The sequence below is a fragment of the Arachis stenosperma genome, chromosome 1, assembly GCF_014773155.1.
Source record: "Arachis stenosperma cultivar V10309 chromosome 1, arast.V10309.gnm1.PFL2, whole genome shotgun sequence".
NCBI classification, from domain to species: Eukaryota; Viridiplantae; Streptophyta; class Magnoliopsida; order Fabales; family Fabaceae; genus Arachis; species Arachis stenosperma.
Window position 1 is genome coordinate 31219505 of NC_080377.1, and position 9142 is coordinate 31228646.

At 46.1% G+C, this 9142-nt stretch overlaps 1 non-coding gene across 1 annotated transcript; it reads right to left on the reverse strand.

Moving 5' to 3' along the window:
* Nucleotides 1-8201: 8201 nt before the first annotated feature.
* Nucleotides 8202-8309, reverse strand: LOC130952987 (small nucleolar RNA R71). Its single transcript, XR_009075165.1, has one exon. It is a non-coding gene; the product is annotated as a small nucleolar RNA R71 (small nucleolar RNA).
* Nucleotides 8310-9142: the final 833 nt, after the last annotated feature.

The window sequence follows — 9142 nt, forward strand, 5'->3', positions numbered from 1 at the left end:
ACACCCAGCTCGGGTCACCGAGCCCCCATCTCGGACCTCTCCAGACGACCGAGCTACACGTTTCAGGTAACCCTCGGAACATTGGCGCCGTTGCCGGGGAACCTGGAAGTCATCCCTCTACCATGGCGGACAACCCTCTCAACGATGGGCACGCTGCATCTGAACAAGAGGACGAAATCGACACCGGAGAACGACCGGACAGTCCTCTATCACCACGAACTCCAGGAGGAAATAAACAGAATCGCCCAAAAACATCGTCCCCAAACAAGAATCCACAAAATCCCGAAAAAGAGAAGAGCTCGGAAATCCTAGAAGCAGTCCGGGTACAACAAGACCGACTAAAACAACTCGAAAAGGACATAAAGAAACAGAAAGAAACTGAACAAGATCTGAGGAGGGAAACTCGAAAGCGCAGAGAACTAGAAGAAAAACTGCGGAAAATAGAAGCCAATCTGAAAGATCGGGCAAGACACGACACAACTCCCGAAAACAACCACGATCCCTTCACGGAAGAGATCATGAAGGAGAAGGTACCGCGAGACTTCAAACCGCCCGATATGGACCTCTACGACGGCACCACCGATCCAAGTCATCACCTCAGCAACTTCAGAAGCAGAATGTACCTAGCCGACGCCTCCGACGCGACTCGGTGCAAAGCCTTCCCCACCACTCTCACCAAGTCGGCCATGAAGTGGTTCGACAACCTGCCACCAAGATCAATCACCAGTTTCGAAGACCTAACCAAAAAATTCTTAACAAGATTCTCTATTCAAAAGGACAAGGCAAAACATGCCCCCAGTCTGCTCGGGATCAAACAGGGTGACCAAGAGACTCTCCGAAAATACATGGAGCGATTCAACAAAGCCTGCCTGGACATACAACACTTGCCCACTGAAGCAGCCATCATGGGACTAGCAAACGGCCTAAGAGAGGGACCGTTTAGCCAATCCCTATCCAAGCGATACCCGACCTCCCTATACGAGGTACAGGAGCGGGCAGAAAAATATATCAACATGGAGGAAACCTCCCAGCTAAGAGACTCTTCTAGGAAAGAATCAACCTACCCACTCCGAGATCGGGATCAGGAACAGAAAAAGAAAGAACCCAACTCAGACAAGCCACGGAAGTACCACAGCTACACCCCCCTCCGAGTCTCCCTGGTAGACGTCTACAGAGAAGTATGCCACACCGAAAAGATCCCACCGCCCCGACCGCTAAAACACAAGAAAGCAGGGAGAGATCGATCCGAATACTGTGAATATCACAAGCTCTACGGTCATTCTACTAACGACTGCTACGATCTAAAAAATGTTATAGAGAAGCTAGCCAGAGAAGGAAAACTCGATCGATACATAACAGAGAAAGGAGAAGAGACCAGGAAGAGAAGACGGGGTGACAACGAAGATCGGGCCGAACAAACCCCACGAACCCCTGAAAGACATGTTCACATGATAAATGGAGGCTTCGCAGGCGGGGGAACATCCAAATCCTCACGAAAAAGACACCTCAAAGAAGTCTATCACATCCGAGAAGACAGTCCCCTGCCCGAATTACCTACTATTTCATTCACCCGAGAAGATGCTCAAGGGATAATTCCCAGACACGACGATCCAATGGTAATCACCATTATCCTAGCAAACGCCAACTTACATCGAACCCTGATTGACCAGGGAAGCTCAGCAGATATCCTGTTCAAAACGGCCTTCGACAAGCTCGGACTTGAAGAAAAAGAACTAAAGGCCTACCCCACCAACCTATTTGGACTAGGGGACACTCCGATCCATCCCTTAGGATACGTCTCGCTACACACTACCTTTGGAAGAGGCGAGCAATCTAAAACATTAAGCATCGACTACATTATAGTCGACGTCACTTCAGCATACAATGCCCTCATTGGGCGACCAACCCTAAACAGACTAGCAGCTATAGTCTCGACCCCACACCTCTGTATGAAGTTCCCCACCACAAAGGGAATCGCTACTCTAAAAGGCGACCAAAAACTAGCACGGCGATGCTACGACGAAAGCCTGAGCCTAAAGGGACAAAAAGGGAAAGAGGTCAACACAATAGAACTCGGACGAGTTCAATCCCGAGAAGACCTCCGGCCACACCCAGAGGGAGAAGCCGAAAAAGTCCAGATTGGGAACACACCTGAAAAAACAACGAGCATAGGAGCAAACCTCGAAACGGGCCTAAAAGAGGGACTCATAGCCCTCTTAAGGGAGAATTCCGACCTCTTCGCCTGGAAAGCCTCCGACATGCCAGGCATAAGCCCCGACCTGATGTGCCATAAGCTATCGGTTTACCCGGGATCCCGGCCTGTCCAACAAAGACGCCGGAAGCTCGGACCCGAGCGCATGCAAGCAATAGAAGAACAAGTGCAAGCGCTACTAGATGCAGGGTTCATTAGGGAAGTAAAATACCCCCTATGGCTCGCAAACGTGGTCCTGGTAAAAAAGCCCAACGGAAAATGGAGGATGTGCGTCGATTACACAGACCTCAACAAAGCTTGCCCCAAAGACCCATATCCACTACCAAACATCGACGCATTAGTAGACGCAGCCTCAGGCTATAGATATCTCTCCTTCATGGACGCAAACTCAGGATACAACCAAATCCCGATGTACAGACCCGACCAAGAAAAGACCTCGTTCATAACCCCAAGGGCAAACTACTGCTACGTAGTAATGCCCTTCGGGCTAAAGAACGCAGGAGCAACCTACCAGAGGCTAATGAACAAAGTGTTCTCAGAACACATCGGACTACAGCTGGAGGTGTACGTCGACGACATGCTGGTAAAGACACAAGAAGACAGAAACTTGCTGACCGACCTCACCAGTGTTTTCGGCACCCTCAGAAAACACAACATGAGACTTAACCCGACAAAGTGCACCTTCGCCGCAGAAGCCGGAAAGTTCTTAGGCTTCATGCTGACTCAAAGGGGCATTGAAGCAAACCCGGACAAATGCCAAGCAATACTCAACATGAAGAGCCCGACCTGTGTCAAGGAAGTACAACAACTGAATGGAAGGCTAGCCGCCCTATCCAGGTTCCTGGCGGGCTCCGCGATAAGGTCACTACCTCTCTACTCACTCCTAAAGAAAGGGAAACCCTTCTCATGGACCCCGGAATGCGAAAAGGCCTTTCAAGACTTCAAGGAATTCCTCGGGCAGCCACCAATCCTAACCCGACCTTTAAAGGGAGAAGAACTCGTACTATACCTCTCGGTTGGGAACCGAGCAGTCGCTTCAGCGTTAATACGAGAAAATGACCAAGGACAACACCCCATATACTTTGTAAGCAAGGCACTACAAGGGGCCGAATTAAACTATCAGAAGATAGAAAGGTTCGCCTACGCCCTAGTGTTCACAGCCCGGAGACTCCGTCCCTACTTTCAAGCCCACACCATCAAAGTCCGGACGAACCAACCAATGAGACACATCCTCCAAAAAACAGACCTGGCAGGACGAATACTGCAATGGGCGGTGGAGCTGTCCGAGTTCGACCTCCACTATGAAACCCGGACTGCCATAAAATCCCAGTATCTAGCCGACTTCATCGCAGAATACACTGAGACCCCTGGAACCCCACTCTCGTGGAACCTGTATGTCGACGGGTCCTCAAACAAAACAGGAAGCGGAGCCGGGGTTATACTCGAAAGCGACCAAGGAACGCGGATAGAACTATCCTTAAAATTCGAGTTCCAGGCCTCGAATAACCAAGCCGAATACGAGGCCCTACTAGCAGGTCTAAAGCTAGCCGGAGAGGTCGGAGCCCAAAAAATCACGATCTTCAGCGACTCCCAGGTCGTCACATCACAAGTAAATGGAAGCTACCAGGCCAAAGACCCCACCATGAAAAAATACCTGGACCAAACACAGGCGCAACTACGCCACTTTTCAGAAATACAGATTCAGCACATACCTCGGGAACAAAATGCCCGGGCAGACGCCCTCTCAAAGCTCGCCAGCACCAAGCCCGGAGGCAACAACAGAAGTCTCCTCCAGGAAACCTTGCAATTTCCCTCCGTGCTAAGAGAGGAAGAAGCGCTAAACATATCCAACCAACAACAAAGGGTGGACGACCCCCATACTCAACTACCTGAAGTCAAGAACTCTCCCCGCCGAAAGGAAGGAAACTAGAAGACTCACGAAAGACGCCCAGAATTATACACTAATTCACGACATATTATACAGAAGGGGATTCTCAAATCCCCTCCTTAGGTGTGTCCCGACCTCAGAAACAAAGAGCGTCCTCGAAGAAGTCCACGGAGGCATGCGTGGGAACCACCTCGGAGCTCGAGCATTATCCAAGAAAGTAGTCCGAGCCGGATTCTATTGGCCGACCTTGCAAAGAGACGCAACGGAATTTGTGAAAATATGCCCCCCCTGCCAAAAGCACGCCAATTTTCACAAAGCACCACCTGAAGACCTTATCAGCGTCACCGCACCATGGCCCTTCACAAAATGGGGACTTGACCTACTCGGCCCATTCCCTCAAGGACCGGGGCAAGTCAAATACCTCATAGTAGGGGTCGACTACTTCACAAAGTGGATCGAAGCTGAACCCTTAGCCACCATCACGGCTCAGAAAAGTCGCAAATTCCTATATAAAAACATCGTCACAAGGTTCGGAGTCCCCTACTCCATCACCACAGACAATGGAACACAGTTCACAGACACAAATTTTCAAAACTTGGCGGCCGAGCTAAAAATCAAACAGCAGTTCACCTCAGTCGAGCACCCACAAGCCAATGGACAAGCGGAGGCCGCAAATAAAGCCATCTTGGCTGGGTTAAAACGAAGACTCCAAGAGGCCAAAGGGGCATGGGCCGAGGAGCTCCCCCAGGTGCTATGGGCATATCGGACAACCCCACACTCTACAACGGGAGAATCGCCATTCCGACTAGCTTACGGGATGGAGGCGATGATTCCTATCGAAATAGATGAAGGGTCACCCAGAGTCATCTTCTACAACGAAGAAGGTAACCCACAGGCACAAAGGGAAGAACTCGACCTCCTCCCCGAGGTCCGAGAAAAAGCCCGGATCCGAGAAGAAGCCTTAAAACGGCGAACGGCCCTCAGATACAATCAGAAAGTAATAAAATGAAGCTTCTCAATTCACGACCTGATTCTGATCCGAAATGACATCGGAACACAAAAGTCGGGGGAAGGGAAGCTAGCTGCAAATTGGAAAGGGCCCTACAAGGTAACAGAAGTCTTAGGAACAGGCTATTACAAAGTATCCGACCTAGAAGGCAATGAGTTGCCCAGGACCTGGCACGCCTGTAATCTAAGACGATACTACAGCTAGAAAAACTTAAACCGAGGTGTACTCTTTTTCCCTACAAGGGTTTTTTAATGAGACACCCGGACAAGAAAAGCACCCGACCTAGCTAAGGGTAAACACTCTGTAAATATTCTTTCTTTTTCAATACTAATCGAATTTTTTCCTTCTCCTTCCTCATGATGAAACCGATCCTGAAAAGTATCCCGCCAAGGCGCATTAATTTATGCTCGACAAAACGCAAAAAATCATTGCCAAAAGACCACACAAGGTCGGCAAAGATAAAGCGACGAGGTTTAAATTAATGTGAGAAGTAATAAAGCAACTCTGAAAAGGCTCAAAAGGCCAAATAAAAGAGGTTACAAAAATAACTTAAAGGCCGACCAACAACAAGGTCGGACCCAACAAAGGGATGGCTAGAAAGGAAAAAAGGGCAAACGGCCAAAGAAAACAAAGATTTCGAAAACGCTAACTAAAAGGTTGTTATACAAAAACAACTAAAAAGTACAAGCGAAAAACGAAATCAAAGGGAAGGATAAAACAAAGTTTCAAAAAGCGCTAGCTAAAAGGTTGTTATCCAAAAACAACCAAAAAGCATAAAGCAGAACTAAAAGTCAAAACGCGAACAAACACCACATAATAAGCTAAAAAGTTACTACAAGTAGCTAATAGCTAAAAGGTGTTCAAAGCATTAAACAGGTAGTAAAAAACCATCCAAAAAAGAGCCCACAGGCCGGGCAAACAACCAAAGACAAAGGATTACAGGGAATCAAGATCCTTCCCGGACTCCACATCGGTAGGAGGCTGCGGAGGAAGAACCATAGAAATCGGGACAGCCTTGACAGCACCGTCATCTCGGTTTAAAACCTCTACACCAGACTCCTCCCGGGCCAAAGGTAAGGTCGGGTTCGCAACCGGAACTTTGGGGTCAGACACCGGAACCTCATCCTCATCAGGAGCAGGAACGATCTTTCCCTCCACGACAACATTATCCATACTGAATAAACTCAGGTCCAGGTCAGGAGCAAGAACCCGGACCTGAGCCTTCAAATTATCAAACATAGCATCCATACCCCTAGCCACATGTCCTTGTAACTCGTGAAACTCATCTTGAGCGGATTGCAACCTCTCCTTTGTCTCCACAAGCTCGGCGTATGTCCGAGTATAACTCTCCTTCGCCGCCTTCGCCATCTCCTCGGATGAATTCGCTGCCGCCACAGCCGCGGTAGCTTTAGCTTTCTCCTTCTCCAAAGACGCCTCCAGCTCAACAACCCTAGCAGCCTTCAGCTCACTAATCCTCTCGAACTCAGACTGAGCTTTCTCAAGTCGGGAACTGGTCGCACCAATGGGGGATTTCTTGAACTCCCGGGCAATAGCGGCATGAAGACTAGCCATCCGGACACAGCTCCGCGCCATATACTGAAAATGGCGCTCAATTATTAAAAATCCAAAAATATTTTTAATTTGTGTCTTTTCAAGTCAATGATACAAGGGATTGAAGATTCAGAACACACTGCAGAGGAATTATACAGAAAAAGCTGAGCATTCAAAAATGCCCAGTGAAGAAGGCAGACTGGCGTTTAAACGCCAGCCAGGGCACCTGGTTGGGCGTTTAACGCCCAAAGAGGTAGCATTTTGGGCGTTAAACGCCAGAATGTATACCATTCTGGGCGTTTAACGCCAGGATGGTGCTAGGGGGAAGATTTTGTTTTCAAATCAATTTTTTTTTCAAGTTTTCAAAGTTTTTCAAAACCAAATCTTTTTCAAATCATATCTTTTCAATCAAATGTTTTCAAAATCAATTTCTTTCCTTTTTCAAAGATACTTACTAACAATTAATGATTTGATTGAACATTTTTTGCCTTTTCTGTTAAGGAAGGTTTTATGTTTGAATCATATCTTTTCTTGTTAGGCAAGTCATTAATTTTTAAACTCATATCTTTTAAAATTGTTTTCAAATCATATCTTCTCAATCACATCTTTTTAAAACCATAACTTTTCAATCAAATCTTTTTAATCACATTTTTTTTAAATAAGTTTTCAATCAAATCTTTTTAGTTTCTAATTTCAAAATCTTTTTCAAAAATCACTTGATTTCTTTTTCACTTTTGATTTTCGAAAATTATCAATCAAATTTTCAAAATGTTTTCAAAATCTTTAATTGAATTTTCGAAAATCCACTTCCCTCCTTCTCACATCCTTCTATTTATGGAGTACCACTCCTTCTAAATGCACAATTCGAACCTTATCTAAGTAAAGTTCGAATTCTTCTTCTCCTTCTTCTTTCTATTTCTCTTTTCCTCTGACATTTCAAGGAATCTCTATACTGTGACATAGAGGATTCCACATTTTCTTTTTCTCTTCTCTTTCATATGAGCAGGAGCAGAGACAAAGGCATTCTTGTTGAAGCTGATCCTGAACCCGAAAGGACCTTGAAGAGAAAGCTAAGAGAAGCCAAAGCACAACTCTCTTTAGAGGACCTGACCGAATTCTTCAAAGAAGAAGAACCCATGGCAGCCGAAAACAACAACAATGCCAACAATGCAAGGAAGGTGCTGGGTGACTTTACTGCACCTACTCCTGATTTCTATGGGAGAAGCATCTCTATCCCTGCCATTGGAGCAAACAACTTTGAGCTTAAGCCTCAATTAGTTTCTCTAATGCAACAGAATTGCAAGTTCCATGGACTTCCAATGGAAGATCCTCATCAGTTTTTAGCTGAATTCTTGCAAATCTGTGACACAGTCAAGACTAAAGGGGTAGACCCTGAGGTCTATAGACTGATGTTATTCCCTTTTGCTGTAAGAGACAGAGCTAGAATATGGTTGGACTCTCAACCTAAAGAAAGCCTGGACTCTTGGGAAAAGCTAGTCAATGCCTTCTTGGCAAAGTTCTTTCCACCTCAAAAATTGAGTAAGCTTAGAGTGGAAGTCCAAACCTTCAGACAGAAGGATGGAGAATCCCTCTATGAAGCTTGGGAAAGATACAAACAATTAATCAGAAAGTGTCCCTCTGACATGCTTTCTGAATGGAGCATCATAGGTATTTTCTATGATGGTCTCTCTGAACTGTCCAAGATGTCTTTGGATAGCTCTGCTGGAGGATCTCTTCATCTGAAGAAGACGCCTACAGAGGCTCAAGAGCTAATTGAGATGGTTGCAAATAACCAATTCATGTACACTTCTGAAAGGAATCCTGTGAACAATGGGACTAGTCAGAAGAAAGGAGTTCTTGAGATTGACACTCCGAATGCCATATTGGCTCAGAACAAGATATTGACTCAACAAGTCAATTTGATTTCTCAAAGTCTGTCTGGAATGCAAAATGCACCAAACAGTACTAAGGATGCTTCATCTGAGGAAGAAGCTTATGATCCTGAGAACCCTTCCATGGAAGAGGTGAATTACCTAGGAGAACCCTATGGAAACACCTATAATTCCTCATGGAGAAATCACCCAAATCTCTCATGGAAGAATCAAGAGAGACCTCAACAAGGTTTCAATAACAATAATGGTGGAAGAAACAGGTTTAGCAATGGCAAGCCTTTTCCATCATCTTCTCAGCAACAGACAGAGAGTTCTAAGCAGAATACTTCTGACTTAGCAACAATGGTCTCTGATCTAATAAAGACCACTCAAAGTTTCATGAATGAAACAAGGTCCTCCATCAGAAATTTGGAAGGACAAGTGGGTCAGCTGAGCAAGAAAGTTACTGAACTCCCTCCTAGTACTCTCCCAAGTAATACAGAAGAAAATCCAAAAGGAGAGTGCAAGGCCATCAACATGGCCGAATATGGAGAGGAAAGAGAGAAAAAAGACGCCACTGAGAAAGACCTCAGTGGGCGTGCACCACTCTC